The sequence below is a fragment of the Choloepus didactylus genome, chromosome 27 (genome assembly GCF_015220235.1).
Source record: "Choloepus didactylus isolate mChoDid1 chromosome 27, mChoDid1.pri, whole genome shotgun sequence".
Taxonomy (NCBI): domain Eukaryota; kingdom Metazoa; phylum Chordata; class Mammalia; order Pilosa; family Megalonychidae; genus Choloepus; species Choloepus didactylus.
The window spans coordinates 23,892,623-23,913,926 of record NC_051333.1 but is presented as its reverse complement, the minus strand read 5'-3'; the positions used below and the strand labels follow the sequence as shown (position 1 = coordinate 23,913,926).

Here is a 21,304-nt window from a genome sequence, read left to right as displayed (position 1 = left end):
CGTTTAGCACATTCACGTCCCCACCCTCACCCAACAGCCAAAGGCAAGGTGAATATGATGGTTCCGTAATTGCCTAAGATTGCAGAGTCGTGTTCTGGAGCATCAGAATCTCCCCTGCCCCCAACACACACAGGCACACACATGCACACACAAACACAACTACTCACACTCTGCTTTTTAAGGACACAAGGGAATCTGCCAGGGAAAATTCACTCAACTCGGCTACCAGGGCACCAGGCTTGGCAATGGAGAAATGGGTTTCCACTGAGTAACCAACATCCCCCCCCAGGAATCCTGGGAAGTTCGGTTTTATTTTTTCCCTTTTTCTTTTCCTCTCAACACCATCTGAGGACAAAGAGAAACTTGCAATAGCCAAAGCAGGCCTCACATGGTAAAATGAGAAGTATCTGGTGTGTTGCACTTATGTGCTCAAAGAGGGAAGGAATAATTTATTGTCCGCTGCCTTTCCGCGGCTCATCCCCAGAGCCGGCCGGGCCAGGCTCCCAGGGGCAGGCAGAGCAGGGGCCGGCCTGGGGCTGCGAACAGCCCCGTGGGCGGGGATCTGGGAGAGAAGATGGCCGCCCTGTCGCCAGGCCCTTCTGTGGGGCCCTGTCAGGAAGGAGCTGCCGCTCCGGCCCGGGCTGGCTGGCTCACGCTAACTACTAACGCCGTGGTGGCAGTGGCGGACACGAGATGAGAGACAGAACAGGGCAGCTGCAAATGAAAATCACCCTGGGGAAGGTTACAACTAGATAAAGTTTTCGACAATAAGATTCCAGAGACTGCTGACGGGAGCAAAGCTCAATATTTTAGTCTCAGTACAAATTTGCTTCAATCTTATACAACTCCCATGCAGCATCGCCCACAGCTGCATGCTGTAAACAACAAACAAATCTATTTCCATCAGCCCTGCTGATGCCAGGAGAAAAGTGCCTGAGCATAAGACATGCACAGATGCAAACCCTCACCTGAGCCTGGCGCTGCCCTCCATTTGGCCCCTCTAACTTAATATCGTTGTTACAAAGCTATTGGTCTCCTGGTAGCTAGCTGGCTCGATGCAGTACCTCTTCTTCCAGCTAATCTGACAACTCCGATCCAAGAAGCATCAAGGGCCCAATTAAGAAGACACATCTTATCAAGGAGCTTATTTTGCATAACAGAATACAAATGACGAATAAAAATTTAATGTTTAATAACTTAGTACAAAGAGGGCTGTTGATATAGAATGCCTGGAATTTTTATGGAGGCTGTCAGACTTGTGATAAAACTGTTATATAGGAACACTTGGCAAAAAACAGCGTAGAATTTTTCAGTAATGGTGTGTGCATGATATTGCATTAATTCTTGATAGGGAACTAACTGTAAGCCTGGGAATCAGCCAGTTTGAATTTCGGCTGAAGATGTTTGTGCGTGCGTGCATGTGTCTGTGCGCGTGTCTGCGTGAGTGGGTGTGTGCGCGCTTGTGTACTCCCTCCAGGAGGCTCTGAGGGTGTGGCTGGATGTGCTCACGTGATTTTATTGAAGAGTATCTAAGAGCATTTTAATGAGGAGTTTGCTGAGAAGATACCCAGTCCTTCAAATGCATTTCGGTGTGTCTTCCAGAGGATAGAAGAAACAGGAAATGGCTGGAGTAGTTTTCTGTGCAAGCCACTCAGTGAGAAGGGAGGCCTGATGCAAAGGTTGGGCAGGATTCTTCCAGGCTCTGCTTTGAGGCATCGGTGATACTTCTTTACCTGTGATGAGGGTGGTAGGTGGCTTGGGGGATGGGATGCAGACGGTTCCAAAGAAATACAAACCTTGTTATTTTCTGGTCTCCAAATTTGGTCCCAGGAAGCAGCTAATAAAGATATGCAGAAAAATCTGTGCCTGAATTTGAAATATTACTTAACGACTCTCAGCAGAGAGTAATCCCGTGGCTTTAGCCAAGCAGGCACCTTTCAGTGACATGTTCATTCAAACATTTATCAAAAGCCTAAACTTGGCTTGGGCCCTGGAAGGAAAGCCCCAGTGATCAAAGACAGCTCTGGGGGGGTGGCTGTGGCCACAAACTTGACCTCTGGCACTGCCTGCAAGACCTCAGACAAATTACCCAACCTCTCTAAACCTCAATTTCCTCCACTAAGTGGGCTATGATGGTACCTACCTCTCTGATTTAAAATGATCACCCATGTGAGGCATTTCGCACAGAGTCTGGAGCACGCTAAACTCCCAATACACTTCAACCTTCATTCACGCCATTCAGAATTGGCAATCAATTGCACCTCCCCAGCCTTAGCCCGGAGGGGAATCAGTGTCCATACTCTGAACAGCTTTAGCCTGAGATGGAGAAACTCATTTGACATGAGTTTTCATGACTCCACAAAATTCCAAATGTCCATCAAGAGAAATTGAGCCTTCATCTCTAGTAATGCTTTATTTTTAAAGTGTCCATTAGCTAGAGCTGAACTCACACTGAATTAGAGTTGAACTCTTTCAGAAGTATGTATCCCATCTATATGAATGCAAGATTAATTTCGTATTCATCCCGTCCTATTGCATTAGTGTTATTAAACTGAATACTAAATGAATTTCTGATGATTGGACACTCAAAAGAAAATGTGGCCCCTTTAGAGTATCATCAAACTCGATGTACAAATTGGAAAGTGTGGGATGGGGGTAGGGGGGCTGCCCTGGCAGCAAGGAGGACAAACAAAACAAAACCCAACCCTGAGCACTATTGTGCGGGCTATTGAAAAACATAATTTACTTGATGAAGCTAATATTCAAATGCAAACTTATATTAGAATTAACACTACAGGAGGGGCTTTTACATGGAGGATTTGTTACAGAAATAAAATCTATCGGTAACACTCTCATTGTTCCATCATTATGAACTCATTTGGTATTCACTGTAATAGCACTGATCATAATGAATTTGTTTGATATTCATGTGGCTCTCCCACACATTAACAGAGTTTCTGTTATAATTCACCATCCAATAAGCATTCGTTAATACAGACTTTGGACCAGTAAAGATGTGTCGTCCCACCCCTAGATTGCCTGGAGCTGTGTAAGAGTTAAGGGACATCTTGATATCCTATGATCCGTCTGGTTCCTCCTGGTTTCCAAGCCATCACTCCACACAAGCTAGAGAGCTTTCTGGATCCCAAACTAGACATAAATGAGAACGGTCTCAACTTAGTTTTTGGAGCCCAGAGTAGAAGTCAGAATTTGGCCTCTTGATGCCTCTAGTTCAGCCCTTGCAGATGTGGACATTAAAATTACCCTTTTTACTACTGATCTCCCGGGGCTCCATGGGGCCAAGCTAAGGGAGCGCGACAGCCCCAGCAAAAACGTCCACTCTCCAAAGTAATTTCCTACAAAAAAATGGCAGGGCTCTTCTTGGGTGATTGTGCAAATATTTACCAAGCCTTAGTTTCCGCAGCCAGGGAATGGAGCCAGTTTCTCAATAGCTCAACTCACTGGCAATCTCATGGCCCAAACCTACCAAAAATAAAAGCTGACTGATACTGGCCCAGGAATTTCATCACTCGTCAGGGCACTGGGTGAGAGCTCTCTATTATAGTCTCTGGTAAATAGACTTGTCGAATGTCCCTATGATGCTTCCGAGCCTCTGGGTGATTTATCTACCTGAGTCTGCTGCCCAGAAGGAACCATCCTTCAGTTGGGTTGCTCCATCCATAACCAAGACTCTTTCTTCAGGGGCTTCGATTGCCCAAATAACTGATACTCACCCAGCAGTTCCAAAAAACTCATAAGCCAGTGTCCTTTGTCTTTAGAGTGGATGCTACACATGGTTATCCTGAAAAGGATATCCATTTAGTCTCTTGGTACTCGGAGATCGCTGGCCTTCGGGCTGAAGGCTGGAAGTCTAAGTCCGCACACCTGATATCTTCAGCGCCTCTCAAAGATGGACCCTTTACCCCCAGGCCTGAGGGGAGAGAACAAAGAAGCAGGCTTGTCTGTGCCTTTAAGGAATAAGTGGGAAGCTGATCATTTAAGCAGGATTGGATGCAATCCAGTGTGGCAGAGGTTCCGGTCACCCTAAAATGAAGGGAACTCTCAGGAGGATTTTTCTCTTTACCAATGGCAATCGAATGTCCCAGTGCTCCAGGAAATGAACTCTTCCATCTGTGAAACGAAGATAAAAGATTAGGGAACACAGGGACCTCACTCACCATAGCACCTAGCGTGGAGTCTCGGTTCAAACGAAGTGAGAATTCAGTATGATACCACAACGTGGCATTTAGTGTCTTCGCTGGAAACGGCTGTTTCTGCTTCAGGTCTTCCAACCTAGCCAGGTTTGCTGAACCTCTTCCACCTTCTCTGCAACTTGGAGTGTCCTTTGCTTCATGGCCGTCCTCACAGGCTCTGGTTTCTGTGATCTCGGCAGATAGAGAGGGGCAATGCAGAAGTCCAGGGAGGCTGGGTAGATCCAGCTTTCCTTGCAGCGTTGGAGAGACCGTCCTTTGAAGGCCTCAGCAAAGGACTGTGATTTCCTTGTGCCTTATTCTTTTGTTGTTGCTGCTGTCATCGTTGTTGCTTTTCTCCCCAACTTAGCAATAGTTTAATAGTTTCCCATTTTAAGAGAAAATATTATGGGCCATTAAGCTGTAGTATAGACAAATGCCTCTGGGCATTTTAAACGTTAAATCAGGAGGGGTCCAAGCGTTGCATGGTCTGGAGCTGCACTGGCCTCAGAGGGAAGCTGTGAAGTTGGTGTGCTAGCCCAGACATGGCCTCCTCCTTGGCAGAATGCAAAGCGACAAGGAGGAAAAGCCGTCTTGGAGGTTGAGCAGGTTGTGTCCTCAAGGTGAGCTGTCCTTGCAGGTAGTGGGATGAATCAAGGCGGGTGTCAGAGGCCCCGAGTTGGCCTGTCCTAGTTGTGTGGGTTCCCGTCAGATCCTCAGAGTTATTTAGCATAGTTTGGGGTGAGATCAATACACAGTGAGTGCTTTATAAATACCATCCCCAACATGCTGTGGCCCCACAACCAACGAGACATCCCTGTGAGCTGCACGTAACGTCACCCTGATTTGGGGAACTGTGGCTTGATTCATATACAAGTGCACACACACACACACACACACCCATATATATATTTAAAAAAAATTTTTTTTTTTGGAAGAGACATCTAGTTGAGAGAATTCCTCTCTGGAATTTAAAAAAAATAATGGATGTGGACCTCACCAGCCCCTGGCCTTTTCGTAGTTTATAATGAAAACGAATGTTCATTTTTCCTTTAAAACTGTCTCGAGCTAAATGATACTGACGCTTTCAATTTTTAACATCATAATCAATAAAGGCTGCTTATGCACACTTTGCAAAACCATCAGTTTAGAAGTTTGAAAAAAAATCTGCATATGGCTGCAGCTTGCTGGCTGGAACGCTCTCGCACTAAATCTTCTGAGTTAAAGTTTTACTGGTGTGTTATGAGTAAAAATGCCTTGTCAGCCATCTGCCAGTTTTTCTCCTAACATCCATATTTCCAACCCTTGCTAAACATTGGGAGCATGCGGCCACAGGAGGCCACCTCTACAATTAAACAGCCGAGCGCCGCAACAGAAGCAAGGGCAAGCCACAAGAGAATTGTCTAGTATTAATTTTAAAAGTCCATGAAGACGGGCTCTGACCCATCCAGGATGATAGACTAGCAGTGACACGCGTTAGAAACCGTTAACCCTGAGAGACAAAATGGGGATAAAGAGTAGAAAAGAAGAAGAAAGGGGAAAGAAACGAAGAAAGGAGGAAAAGACAACAAACAATGCAGCAGTGTCAAAAGCTTCAATAAATGCTAATCATGGCTGATTAATCAGTCTCTAATTCCACCGATCCAAAAAGGTTACTGAGTCAATTGTATAAAATTAGCTCCTTCTCATGCACCCCACCGCATTCGGAGGCGCTCTAGCCGCTCATTTGCATCTTTTGCCAATGTTTACTAAGAATTCAGTTCATTAGCTCTTGAGCATCAAGTCAGGGATTGGAGGGGACTCTGCATTTTCTCCCTGAGAGGAGTGCTTAAAACAAATAGCATCACTTCCTCAAACATTTAGAGATTAAACTAAATGGCATTAATTACTGTGAATCTCCTATTGGTGGGGAGGAAGTAGGGGGAAAGAAAAATAAAAAAATAAAAAAGATTCTCGCTCTAAACACCCACAGTCTCGTGGCAGGACTGCTCCATTTTCATCTAATGTCTTGTATAGTTGGGGGCAAAACGTTTAATCGCGGAATTAGCAGGAAGCGAGTGGCGAAGGGAGCTAACGAGGCTTGCTGCAAGGAGGCTCACTAACTTTTTATAGAGCAGCGTTTTGCAAAGCTCAGAAGCAGAAGGCTGCTTTTGAAAGCCCTTATTAAAAAGAGATCCCTGCCACATATGTAGAAGCTGTCTTGCGAAATACCTGTTTTACCCGTGTTTGAAAATCTTGAAACCTGCCAAAGAGAGGTGGAGAGGCGAATGCTGTGCGAGGCCCGGGAAGTCTGCCCCGGGCTTCCCAGAGGAAGGCGGGGATTGACAGGGGAGACGGGGAAGCTCCTGCTTGTTTTCCAGAAGTGCACCTTGTGGTGTGTTTCAGAAGATGGGGATGTGTTCAGAGGCGGGAAATAGGAGAGCAAGTCAAACAAGCAGGGTGGTTTGTTAAAGCAAAGCAGTTGGCTTGTGTGAAGCTGCAAGTGTCCCTGGGAAATGTGAAAAATCCCTGGTTCCGGGGCCTGCTTCCCTCGCTGGGGAAGGACAGATGCTGGCCTTGGAAGGACAAACACTGATGCCAAGGGTGTCTCCCCACCCTGCTTTCAGGACTTGATGGTGAGGGAGAAGTAGAAATGGGCCAGTCACGGCACCCAGAGAGCTGCTGGGGGACTGTGATGGGCAGAGGGTCCCTACCTCTTGGTGCTTCTGAGCCCAGGCCAAATGCCTGGAGGGACATCCTGAAGGGAGCTCGCTTGTAAACCCCTGAGGACACATCCCACTAGAGACTCGCGTTGATATCCCCACCATCTGAGCGAGCCGTTTTCCCCTCCAGTGTTAAGACGCATCATCAAATCTAGGAAGCGCAGCAGGTGAAGTAGTTGGCTCGTCTTTAGGAGCCACATTGGAGAAAATACATGTGTCTTTCATTTGTAAAGTCACACTCGAAGTGGTGAGATACTCACACTGTGGAATTCAAGAGAGAACTGAGACCCACACAGGATATACCCCCCAAAGTCACCTCATTCACCCATTGCATGCTTACCCAAGGTGAACCTGATGATCGAAATTACCTGCTGGGTCGCGGCTGTGCCTCTCCTGTAGTCTCAATGAACCCCCCCGCCCCCGCCAGCTACTCAGAGGCTTTCGCTTACTGGGGGAAGTAGGGATGCAACGGAGGCTCAAGTCAGCATTAATGAGCCAAGTGGGTGAATTCCAAAGACGGGTCCTGCTGTTTCCGGACTCCCTGAGCTCGCATCCAGGTGGGTCCTGGGCAGAGCTGGGGTGGGTTCCTCCAGGGGACAGAGGAGCGGGATGCTCATTTCAGGGAGCTGCTCAGCTCTCTTGCAGCTTCCTGATTCATCATGTTTTTTTATTAGCTCTCTTTTCCCTGATAAACCTTTGCAGAAGAGGAGCTCTTGGAAACAGCTGGAGCAAGTCCCTTCAGCAGGTGGAGTTTGGTGGGCAGGTTCCCAGATCCAGCCGCCAAATCAGTCAAGCTCCTACTTAAATGAGGGGAAAAGAAAGATGCAACAGAAAAGCTGCCTCGGCTTTCCCCTCTCCTTATTTAATTTATAGAGAATACATGCAACAGCAAAGGAGGAAGACAAGAAGAGGGGATGGGGTCAGTTCTTAAACAATTGATTAGGGTCTTAGATATGCCTTTTCTAACAGGGAGACTTTCATTTTGGCCTGTGTGTCTGTGTGTGTGTGTGTGTGTGTGGTTTGGGTAAAGATTTATCTTTAGCTCTCTTATTTCCTTTGTTGCAGATTTTATGTTTTGTCTGTTTGAAAAGGGAGTTAGGAGAGGGTTTTCCTTGGAAATGGTTCTTTCTCTCCCAGCCTTCTTTTTCCCTCACATTTTATGCACTTCCTCTGGTCCTCCTTTTCTTGTTTGTTGCATTCAGTCTGGGGTCAAATGAAAAAAAGGGGGAGCGGGGGAGTCAAGGGCTTTGTTCTAAATTATTTCAATGGAATATTTTTAAGCAGTTTTATTTCTCCTGACCTGAAATTTGAGAAGATGTTTATGCAGCACCAGCCATATCTGGTTTTTAAAGCTGGTAGGCATCTGGCTCACTCACTGGGAGACACCGATGAGCAGGCACTCGGTGGCCCCAAACCCAGCTTTCCTTCCCCAGTCCGACTGACATTTGGGCTTTGTTCTCTTATTTCTCCCTATTTATAAATCGTTTTGCTTCCACGCATCATTACAGCAACTGGCTACAGGCAGCGACAATCAGGCAGACGAGAATGCTGTTTCCCAGCTCAGCAACTGACCCTGAAGAAAGCACACACGTTGTAAGCAGGGGCAGTGTTTCCAGGATTCCTAGACTGGAAGTGCAAAAGGCTCTCTGTGCTGTAAAGTAAGCACGCTGGTCTTGATCAGGGCAGGAAAATAGATTTCAATTTCCATGCCAATTGAGATTGATTGGTAATAACTGCCTGGAATGCTGAATCCAGAGGGATTCTGTGGCCTTGCCTGGACTCCCCGGGGGAGGCTGTGGGGCAGGCTCACGGTGCCAACCACCGGCCAAGGGAAGGACCCACGTGTCCTCCTGCTTCCTTCCTGGGTCTCAGATCTCTGTGCTCACTTTAGAGTCTAGGAAAAGTATTTAAGAAGTCAAGAAAGAGTCAATAAATCCTTACCAATAAATTAATCAACTAATTTAACTTTCTCTGAGCCACCGTTTTGACAAATTGAGAACTCTACGGAAATTGTTTCTGCCATCGACTTCGCTTACCTCCCTCCCTGCTTACTCCCCTCTCCCTGTTGTTGCTAAAAGGTGCCAAGATACTAAAATTGAGCGCTCAGTCCTTTGAGTTCCTCTGATTCTGATCCGGCGAAAGAGAATATATGTGTCCTTTGAGGGGAGATACAACTCCGTAAATGGTGCGAGTTACATTTTCTTTGACGTTTTTGGAACTGCAATATCCATTTGTACCACCACTTGTGTACACATTAAAAAAAAAAAGACAAAAGGAGAAAGGTAAAGATTATGAAATGTATTTCCTGTAATATTTAATAATCACATTGAAACACTGACATATATTGCACTGCATTTACAAATCTCTGTTTCCTTTGAAAATTACACCCCAGCATTTAATTCACCAAAATAACTCATTTTGTACAGCACAACAATGTAGCAAAATAACTCATCTCAAATATGTGGATATGAATAGATTTAACACATCTGCATTGAACAAAATGAATTAATCTAAAAGCTGAGAAACTGCTGTTCTCTTTTGAGAGTTACCGATTATTCTACCATTCCCTTCAGTTTTCTTGTTTGTTTTTGTTAAATTACTTTAGGAATTAGGAAACGAGAGAAGCAGAAACACCGGGTAGGTTTTACTCTAGTTGGAGTAGGGGGAGAAAAGGCATAAATAATGATTTGTATTATACCTTATTTCATTTAAAAAATCTATTTACAATTGTGCAGGGACTGGGGAGAACCCTCCATTCGCTGTAGGCTGTTTTGTTTAATCCTTGGAAAATACCGTGTTTCCATTACAACATTCTCCCCATAGAAGTCTGGATATTAAAATTATTTTTGAAGCTGACTGTAAAGTGCTAAAAACAAATCAGAGTTCAAGTGCATTGCAGGGCTCCCGCTTGGGAGGAGAAATTCATTTGCAGGCATGGAGTAGTAGCTGTGAAAAGAAGAGAAAAGATGTGTTTATCACGGGGAGAGGGAGAACTTTGATTCTCATGTGGGACCCATGAAATCTGCCTGAACTGCTCAGTGGTGGATCCACCCCAGGGCAGAGTTTTTCTATCTGGGGGTGGGGTGGGGTGGGGTGGGGCAGAGGCATCCCAGGAGGGAGAGCCAAGCTGTGGCTGATGGATTGCAGGATGGATTGGTGAGTCAGGCCTATAGCAGAAGACAGAAACCCAAGGACACTCCCAAGCGGAGGTGGGATCTCCATCCTTCTGGATCCTGAAGGTCTTCTCCAGTGCAATAAGGAGAATCTCTGGGCCCCCTTCTATTAACTATGCAGGCCAACCCCCACCCCCTCACCCCAATAATGCAACTGGCAGTTCTCCCCCTCTGTGAGCTGGGGCAGAAATGGAGACTACATTTGGACAGACGATATAAACTGGAGAGCCCCAATCTTTTGATGCAGAGACTTTGAGGAAGAGGCTGCAAATGGATTCCAAGCCCTCCTTCCTGCATACACCACAGTCCTGATGCCCCATCCACAACTTCCACTTTTAGGCTCTTTAAAGTGAAGAAACACTTGTGCTGTAGTCCGGGTACCAAATCTTTCCCTATCTTCATGATTTCCAGCCCCAAATATATACTGTAGTCTCTCTAGGAGCAATTTTATCAGTATTTCATCTCTATCAAGTCTTTCCAAAGCATTCAACTTAGTTTTCATAAGGGGAGATAAAAGCAACTATTTTTTCCATTCTTATGTAATCAATTGACACTTTCATTAAATTGCATAATGACAATTATAAGCACACTTGATGTAAAGGAGTTTGGGAACAAACTCATCTGATTCACGGGAAATATCTGACTCAGCCAGGAAGCCTCCAGCCTTGGGCACTCAGGATGCTGTCGGCTTCAGCCAGGGTACCTTCCAGAAGGCATGGCCAGCTCTGGCTATCACTGAGTTGGTTAAGCGGAGACTGGCTAAGGAAGTTTTTACTTCAAATATGTCAGACTATATATTCACGTAGGAGGTATCCAGCTTAGAAACACAGGTAGGGGCCAAACGATGAGGTGCCCTGCTGAGGAGCTGAGCATTTATCCAGGAAGTCATAGGGAGCCACTGACTGTTTTTGAGAAGGGAGAGGAGCACTGCTATCCAATTTGCTCCTGAGAAAGCTCATTCAGGCTTGGTGTGGAGAGGCAAACATGGGATAGATGGGATACTTACTACCTATTCTTTCTCCATCCCCATAGTGGGATTATACATACAGAGTTTCCAGGTGACTCTGTCATGCCTCCCAGTAGAGTGAGTACCCATTGCTTTTGGATTTAGCTGCTTGCCCAATAGAGACTATGTAAGCACAAGTTTTATATGCATCTGTGTGGTTTGCCTTGCCCTTCCATGCTCCTGAAATCTGCCATGAGAGAAAGGTGCCACAGGGAGCCACTGCCACTTCAGCCCAGCTCATGGAATGAAAGCCTACCTGAATCTGACCTGCAGCCTGGAACAATGCTGCCACCTCTGACCCATGGACCTAGAGTGAGCAATGCCTGTTTGCCATTGTAAGCCATTGAGGTCTGAGGGCTGCTTGTTGCAAAGCATCATTGCAACAATGGCTGATTAATACAGCACTAGATTGGAATGAGTGGAATGGCGGACAGGAAATCCATTGCCTTGCCTCACCTAGCTAGATGACCTTGGGGGAGTCCCTGCCCCTCTCTGAGCCTCCTTTCCTCATCAGTAGGGTGAGGAAGTTGTCACAGATGAGCTCCAGGGGACTTGTCAACTCTCAGGGGAAGTGGTCAGGCAGAAGAGGAGATAGTATCGGCCAGCTCTGGCTGGGCTGCATTTCCCACACAAGGGGCACTTTCTGCTGCTTTCACCAGGAAATGCTCCTGGCTTTCAAGTGGCTTACAGTCCACAGAGGTTCAAGGGTTGCTTTGAAAACAGACAGGACCAGAGGACACACAGAGGTAGCATGTACCAGTGTCCCCAACACTGCTGCAAATCTGTGACTCTCGACACCAGGTAAGATATGGGGCACACACTTCCTGAACCCCTCACCTGCCGCCTCCCTGACAGAGGGGCACAGCATCCCCAGAGATGGTCATAGGGCCTGCGGGGTGTTCATGAGAAGCTGGCAACATTTTGCTAGGAGCCGGGCCTGGAATGAACAGCTTCCAGGAGGGGTTTCCCACAGGAGGGTGATTATCACGGAATGCGTAATAAGACTGGGATGAGCATGATGAGAACAATGGGGAGGCCTCCCGTGCAGTCACTTTAAGGTTTGTCACCTTCCTCAACGCCAGGGCCACTGTCAGAAAGGCAACTTCATCTAACTAATTAGCAGGGTTTGCCACTTTACAAATCTGCCGTGGCTTCCTTGGCACGAAACAGCTGCTTAGGCAAATTGCTGTAGGAACCTATTAAAAATCACAGGCCTGAAAGAAAAGAAGGGGAAGGAGGGAAAAAAAGAAAAGAGAGAGGGGAGGAAGGAAAGTTTTCTGTAACAGGTCAGCGACCTGCTTCCCTTGTTGCGACCGCAGCCAAGCAAAAAGTGGTTAAAGTGATGGAAAAAGCAAATTCCACCCCCCATCCCACCCCTTCCGGCTGCAGCTCTGATCTGTTCACTTGGTTTCTTCTCTTGAAATGCTCTGTTTTTCAAGCGGCTTTGAAGGAGTGCTCTCCGGTGGACTGCAGCCTGTCACCGCACGCTGTCACCCGTCCAGTAATTAAAATCTGACTGATTTACTGACTGGCACCAACCATCATAGCTCAGGAGTTAGCTGATGTTCGTCTTTCCCAAGGCTAAATTTACTTGGTGAAAAGAGCCCGCTTGCTCCTAAGCCGAGCTGTCATTCAGCTGCTGTGGAAACCAGAAAGACAGCTAACAGAGCCCTCACCAGCCATCTTTAGTTTATTTTACCCTAATATTTATCACCACCCTGCAAACGAACATAATACAGACAAGTTAGTTTGAGCAGGGCAGGCTGATTTGTGGGTCCGGTGTGGCAAGCAAGCAAAACAGTGGATGTGCTGCTCTAAAGGAGGATGGGGGGTATCTCCCCTGAGCCTTCCTGGGCCGGGGTCTGCTCATGGGAAGCTGACAGGATGCACTTGCCGAAGAGTTACTAGCAGTTGTGGATTTGGGTGGAATCTTGAGCTTTCAAAAGCAAGCCCAAGTAGGTGTGCTTATAGGAAAATGTAAGATAATCAGAGTTCCTTTCAGGGGTGCTGACACCATGGGGCCGTCACAATCAGACATGATTTAGGATTTCCTAAGCTGCCCGGCAGCTTGGGGGTAACTCAGCTCCTCCACACCCTGCCTGACGATGAGATGGTCCCCTAACCTGCCCTCTCCTAGAATCAGCTTTGCTATCTCAAGCCCTAGGATTTGGCCCATCCTGACCCTTTTAAGGTCAAACTGGAGCTCCCCTTGAAGCGGCGTCTCCCCAAGTCCCTGGAGCTCCAGACCCTGGGTACTGCCTAGGCTCCCCCACAGACCTGAGTGACCCAGGCCCTCTCTAGTTCCTTCTCTTAGCATCTGTGTTGTCCTTCTGTGAGCATCTGGGGAGTGCAGGTTCAGGGCTGGGCATAGGGGAGAATCTGTCTAGAATAGAACAGACATGCTCTCAGGCATCCTGGGGCTCACTGGCCAGTAGAACAAATAAAGGCACAAAGAAAGGAGCACTTCCAATAGGGAAGCATGCAACAAGGGAAGGGTGAGGGGCTAAGGGTCAGAACCCATAAAGGGAGCATAATTCACATCTCAGGTTCAGGGATTAGCAGGAGGCACCTCTTGGGATAAGATGCGTGAGGTCCCCAGGAGGTACTACTACCCAGGCTCATGCAAGTGAAGGGTGGGCTGCTGAGAGCGGGCACCCCCTTAAGTTTTGCAGCCTGGGTGCCCCCCCTGCTTTGCCTAGTCCTGGCCCTGCCCCGTGTGCACCTCTCCTTTCTGCTGTCGTAGAGAGGGTTGGAGTTCATGGTCTTCAGGGTTGCTGCATCTCTCAGTGATCAGAGCCATCAGCTTATTTGACTCATAATGGAAAATTGAAACACACCACGTGCTCCAGAGCTCACATGCCTCGCTGGGCCAGGGACACTGAATGGACACAATGTGTACAGCACAAAAGAAAAGTCAATATAACAGGGCTTAAAATGTAACATACATAGAGACACTTTCTATAGAACATATATAATGTATACACTTTTTAATACAAACACAATGGGGATGCAGGAGACCCTACCAGAGAAAAGAAGTGGTCTGGATGTCTTTCCTCCCCCTAAGACTCTCTCCTTGGGAAAGCTCACCTTCCATTTATTTCATAAGAGCCAAGTTTTCGGAGAAGGCTGGAATGAGAATGTCCTGATGTAGGGAGATGGATCCCCGAGTGCCTGAGAGAGCATCTCATCTCACAGATGACGCTCCCCAGGGCCCCAGGAGTGGAAGCCACTGGGAAGATCAGCGAGCAGGTCACTGGAGAACTGAGACGGACGAGGAGCTGGGGCTCCGGAGCCTTCGTGGGGCTGTCCCCTCCACCCTGCGAGGCTGAGGGCTTGGTTTTATGATGGTTGGCTTCTGTGGTCCTTAAGCCAGAGTGGTAATTCTGGTTCACAGTAAAACCCAGAACATCAAACCTAATAAACTGGTACTATTATGACAACGTCTAAAAACTGTAGACCAAAGTACTGCTGCAGCATCTGACTATCCTCTTTCACAGCCCAACCTACCTCCTGGATACGTGTGAATCTGGACATTTGCATACCAGGTCTGAGCAGGATGCACCTGCCAGACCAAAGCTACGGCTCTTGCGAGGAGAGGAGGGATGGCGGCACAGGTACATTTGCTAGCAGAAAGCCCAGGATGCTCTCCTGATTTAGTGCTAAGCATCCCAAAGGACTTTACCCTCTGAGCAGTTAAGTGCCTCCTTCACCTGGTTAGAAAACCCCCAGGGAAGAAAAGCAGCCCAGATTGGGGGGATACCTGCTCTCCCCTCCCCTGGCAAAAGTGGGGGAAGGGGGCAAGGGGGCAAGAATTATGGAAGTTCACATTTTTATTTTGAGTAATCAATTGACTAATTGGGGTGGGATTTTCCATCTGGGAGTCAAAAGGGCAAAGGGAGAACAGTTAATTTTTCAAACCATCACTTTAAAATACAACGCCCCTGTTTGCGAGCTGCCTTGATGCAGGGTCCAGGCGGGACATCAAGAAGTGGTGTCAAGGCCAGAACAAGCATATTTTAAAGTAACAGCAAGTAAATTAAGCTAATTAAGCATGCTTAAAGCCCAACAATCTTTCCTTTTCCTTCTTCTTGTAAGAGATCCTGCTTGCCAGACAGAATTTCTTTCTCCTTTTCTGTTTTTTACCTTTGTTTCCCGTTACAAGGGACTGCAGCCACCCTGCTGATGCTGGGGTCTAGGCAGCCCTGCAGGTGGGCAGGCGGTCCTGGGCTCAGATGGGTCTGGGGACTGGAGACTGGGCTTTGCAAAGGTGCAAACTCCAACAACTTGGGATATTCCACATTCCATTTCCCAGGGTAGAGGTCAATGAGGTGAAGCGAGATAAAGAATTGATAGCATTTCTGGAACTTCTCAGGAAGAAAGGTGTTAGATAAATCCAGGCTGCATTTATGACTACTTTTATGGTTCAGCTTCTAACATTGTGGGTGGTCCCTGAGTACGTGGCTTTTTCATTCAGCTCCTGTTGACCATGTGGTAGAGATTTGCTCACAGATCTAGACTCTGGAGTGGCGGATAAGATGGGGGGATGGCTCCACCGGATGCCACGCTAATGTGGCAAGGAGGTCACTGCCAAGCCGGAGGATAAACTATCCAATAATCAAAGGCTAGTTTCTCAAAAGTTTTTGACCATCATCCATTTAGTCTCAGCTGTACACTAGCCCCAGCCATTCCCATTTTCCTGGGCAGTAACAAAGAATTGGAGAGTAACAAAATAAGAAAGTTGCCTGCAACACATATAAACTGTCTGTTATTTACTCTGTAAGAGAGGAACATGAGCCCATATGCACTTGGTTTTATTTTATAAAAGAATGCCTCATAAACTAAACACTAGCCCAGCAATTTTATTACATTTACCTTGATAATATGTTGCAAGCCATTTAAACAGAACAAATTCCCTGGCAGACCATCAGCCATGAAGTATAGCTGTACAAGCATAACAGATTTAGGATAATGTATAAATCGGTTTTAATGTTAGGGGCAAGGATGTTTCATAGTCAAGCTTCAACACAAGTTAAATAAAAAAAATTTTAATTCAAGGTCAAAAATGCTCTCAGTGGAAGTACGTCTTTGCTGCTCAGATGTGGCCCTCTCTCTCTCTCTCTCACTAACTGAGCCACCTTGGCAGGGATCTCACTGCCCTCCCCACTACATGGGACCTGACTCCCAAGGGTGTAAATCTCCCTGGTAATGCACGATATGACTCCCAGGGATGAATCTGGACCCGGCATCATGGGATTGAGCATATCTTCTTGACTAAAAGGGGGATGCAAAATGAAACAAAATAAAGTTTCAGTGGCTGAGAGATTTCAAATGGAGTCAAGAGGTCACTCTGGTGGACATTCTTATGCACTATATAGATAACACCTCTTGGTTTTAATGTATTAGAATAGCTAGAAGTAAATACCTGAAACTATCAAACTCCAACCCAGTAGTCTGGACTCCTGTAGATGACTATATAACAATGTAGATTACAAGGGGTGACAGTGTGATTGTGAAAACTTTGTGGATTGCACCCCTTTTATCCAGTTTATGGATGGATGAGTAGAAAAATGGGGACAAAAACTAAATGAAAAATAGGGTGGGATGGGGGGATGATTTGGGTGTTCTTTTTCACTTTTGTTTTTTATTCTTACTCTGATTCTTTCTGATGTAAGGAAAACATTCAGAAATAGATTGTGGTGATGAATGCATAACTATATGATGGTACCGTGAACAGTTGATTGTACACCATGGATGACTGTATGCTATGTGAATATATTTCAACAAAACTGAATTTAAATTTAAAAAATGCTCTCAGTGGAAATGGGAGGGTTAAGCAACAATCCAGAGCAAACCAAGAATGAAGCAAAGTTGAATGTAATTTATAAATTAAAAGTTAAGAACGGCAGCCTGTGAATATTGTAATCTGCTCAAGATACCAGTTGTAGACAGCCGATATTGCCGTGTCCTTCCAGAAAGTTGCAGAAACGTCAGTCCTCCTTACAGGGGAAGTTGCGGCAGGAACGCTGCAGTGCTGCCAGCTGGGCCTGGTGGAAGAGTTCTCCACAAACTCTCCAATAGTCCTCATTTCTGTTTATGCAATGTTAGTTTTATTAGCCCCCAAAAACTGCCTGATGAGTTACTAGCAAGTAGCCCTTGGTAATGCATAAATCTGAAAGTCCATGCAGCTCACCTGTAAAAGCCAAAGACAGGCCCTGTCTGCTCTTCATTTAGGGAAAAAAAAAGGAAATTAGCCAAAAAGGAAGTATAAATTAAGTGTTACAGGAACTCAGAGGAAAGAGGTTACTTTTGGCAGAGTGGAAGGTGGAGGGCAGGACACCACGGAACGACAGCTTTCGGGGTGGGGGCCTTTCCAGGAGAAGTACGTCCCGGTAGCCAAGTCCTGGAGGTGAGAGATGTGCATGGGGAGAAGGAATGATTCTGTTTGGCTGGACGGGGTTATATGTGGGTGTGAGGGCGTGAGGGGTCATAAGCTAGAAGGTTTGCTCATTCTCCACTTGAATTGGAAATCTTGACTCAATGGTCAGCTTGCAGCATGCTGCCTTCAGAAACTGATGATTGGGACTGCTTTCATGTTAAAGGGTATTTGATAGTGAGCACAGCATCCCAGAAATAACAATTTCCTGGTACATCTGTGAGTGCCCAGGCCAGAACTGAGGTGGAGATTTAGAGTTTCCCAAATAAAGAGATAGGGTTTCCTATCCAGAAAACTTTAAACAGGATCCCCAAATAATTGCCTATAAGAGCAGTTTAGGGAAACTTTTTGGCCCAACCTCCAACCCAGGCCACACAGGCAACTCTTGGGCAAGGTTTTGTCAGGACAATTGCTTTTTTTGGGTTTCAACTATGCCCAGTCACACAGCTGGTGAAGCATGGATGTAAGGTTGGAAACAAGAAAATCAGAAAGATGGGTGGGAACTAGAGCGCTTCTTTAAAGTGTAGCTTTGTGTATTGAAATTGTCCAGGGACCAAAACTGCTGAACTTGGATCAAGAGTTCTGAGTTCAAGTCCAGGCTCTAGCACATACTGGCCACACACACAAGAAAAGCCACCAACAGTGTCCAGATGGGACCTTTGTTCCATTTCCTATGAATTGGGAGGGGCAACACCACTCCTACACAGTTTCCGTGAAGATCAAAAGGAGCTAAGGGGTGTGACAGTTTTTAGCAAACTCGAAGCACAATGCAAATGATGAGTGTCTTCATGTCTATCTCAAGAGTCCTCTGAGGAAGGAGAAAGGGGTTCATCTGCACCTCTCTGGACCTATAGGACTTCTGGTCTTGGAGAACAAGGCAGGAGCTTGCAAGGACCCTCAGAAGTAAGGGTGCTCAGCTCCCAAGTAGATGCTGTTGTTTCCACATGCTATTCAAAGACACCACTCAACTTCTGACTCAAGGAGGGCACATTTTTCTTTTCTTTCTTTTTTTTAGGAGAAAGACCTTATCTCCAACCAAAAGGCAGTGTTTTTGACAATATCGTTCCATGTTATTATGCTGAGCAATGTTTCCAAATTGATGATTCCACTTAATCAAACACCACACTAGCATGTATAAAAATATACAGAACAAAGCATTAAAGAGTTCTTTGCCACAGTTTGGCTCTTATTTCAAAGTCTAATCAAACCTTATATATTCCTACCATCTACAAAATGAGTTCTAGGAAACCCTTCTTAATATTCTCCTCAAAGTATGTACCCCAACACAGAGGGAAGGAACGTGAGAGGGAGGAAAGAAAGAAAGTAAAGAAAAGCAGAGGGGAGGAAGTTAGAAGTGAAGGAAGCGACATGGCTGGCTTGAGTGTCACTGCAATCCTGGTCTATTAGGCAGACGCAGGCACGTTTGGGATGCAGCCCAGGACCCTCCCCAGGCTCCAGAGACAGCCGTGAGCAGCTCCCTCCTCGGCCCTCCGCCCCTGCCTCCCACACACCTGAGGGTCGGGCCCTCACCGTCTAATTGGACAGCCGGTGGGTGACTGTGGCCCGGCCTGACAGCCGTCTTGCCCCGCACAGTGACAGCTGTATCACTTCCCTGACGTGAGTGGGCGCAGAGGAGCGTTGACACATGATCAACTTCCCTCTAATACCCTTCAACCACCTTGACAGTTGTCCAGCAGGGCTAGTCAACTTGACGTCCGGTCCTCACGGAGGCATCGTGGGGCGGCTTCCTCAGAAAAACAGTCAGAAGAGACTTACAAGGAGGCTTTGGTTTCCTCTCAGCCAGGTTGCTCAGAATTGCAGCAAATCCTGAGGGTGGCAGCTATGGAAATGTGGGCAATGGTGAAAGGCAGCACTGGGGAGGAAACCTCCATCCTGCTGGGGATGATGGGTGGTCCAGCCCACATTGGCATGGTTAGGAGGAGGATTGGTTGTAGGGGCCTGCGGTCTCTTTGTTTCTGCAGTTACGGAGCCATGCACATTTGCTTTTCTAGCCTCACAGATCTTTCCATCATATCATTTTAGGCAGAAGAAACAATTTCAGGACATGGTAGGTTTGGAATCCTCCAGGTTGCAGGTGGAAATGTCTCTGTCTCTTCGCATGCTAAAGAGGAAGGAATATATAAGGTTTGATACCCCTTGGCTCAGAGGCAGCAGATCTAGCAGCTTTTTCAAGGTGTGACAGCCCACCCACCCCTCTAGCCAAATCCCTTACTTCAGGGGGCCCCTGTCTCTCACTTTGCCCCTGGCAAGAAAGACAATGCTAAGTTGGTGTCCAAGAAGCATGAATTCCATTTAAGTCTCTCAAGATTTAACAGTGAGACCAGAGACATTTTGTGGCATCAACAAAGAGGCTGGCCCCAGGGGCTTTGATGTTCTTCAGTCTGATTCCAACATTCTCCTGGCATCAAAAGTGCAGGAGATGGGGAGAAGAGCAAACAACAGCTTACGACAAGATGGCCAGTATTAGGCACGGAAAAAGATTCTCAACATCGTGAGTCATGAGGGAAATATAAATCATAACCACAGTGAGTTATCACTTCACACCCACTAGAATGGCTGTGTTTTTTTTTTTTTTTTAAAAAAAAAAGGAAAATAAGAAGTGTTGGTGAGGATGTGGAGAAATAGGAACCCTCATGCATTACTGGTAGGAATTTAAAATGGTGCATCTGCTGTGGAAAGCATTTTGGCAACTCCTCAGAAAATTAAGGATAGAATTACCATATGACCCAGCAATCCCACTTGTAGGTTTCTACCCCAAAGAATTGAAAATAGTGACTCAAACAGGTATTTGTACACCAATGTTTATAGCAGCATTATTCACAATTGCCAAAAGGTGGAAGCAACACGAAGTTCCATCAATAGACAAATGGATAAAAAAAATGTGGTATATACACACAATACAATATTATTTAGCCATAAAAGGGAATGGAGTTCTGATACACCCTACAACATAGATGAACCTTGAAGACATCACGATGAGTGGAATAAGCCAGACACAAAAAGACAAATATTATATGATATCATTTACGTAAAATAATTAGAATATGCAGATTCATAGAGTGAGAAATTAGATTCCAGGTAACCACAGGCAGAGATGGTGGTAGGGGATTGGGATTTGATGCTCAGTTGGTATAGAGTCTATTTGTAGTGATGGAAAAGTTTTGGTAATGGATGGTGGTGATGGTTGCACAACATTTGTGAATATAATTAACACCGCAGAATTGTATTCTTAGAATTGGTTAAAATGGGAAATTTTATGTTGTATATAACTTATCAAAATAAAAATTAAACCTCCCAACCCCATCCTCAAAAGGAAAAAGATGTCCAGGCTGTTGAGGTTTCTCAGGATGAGAGCTCTTTGGGTTGCAAGTGACACAAGTCCAACTCACCTAAGGGTAAGCAAGGAGGGGACTTTAAATAGGAATCTCTTACTGGCTTGATGGACCATTGACCAGAAACCAGCTGGGTTTTGAGAAGTGCCCCCAGTTGTTCTGTTTCTTGTGCCTGTTCATCTTGGTATGTTGGCTCCCCATCTCTATTCCCTGCTTTTGCCACTTAATTTTTCCTGTGGTTAAGGAAAAAAAAAATACCAGTAGCAACAAGCTTCAAAATTGACAGCCCAACAGCTTAAAAAGAAAATGCCTCTTTTGTTCTCAGAGAAGTCATGTGATTGACCCGGCTTGGCCATGTGTCCCTCCCTGGACCAAAGTACAGTGGGCAGGAGATGTACCGTGTGGGCCTAACATGGCAGCATCCATGGGAAGCAGGTGGACGGTTTG

The 21,304-nt window shown here is 46.2% G+C and overlaps 1 pseudogene; it reads right to left on the bottom strand.

Moving 5' to 3' along the window:
- Window positions 1-474: 474 nt before the first annotated feature.
- The window catches only part of LOC119521207, a 60,279-nt pseudogene continuing 39,449 nt past the window's right edge, over window positions 475-21,304 (bottom strand).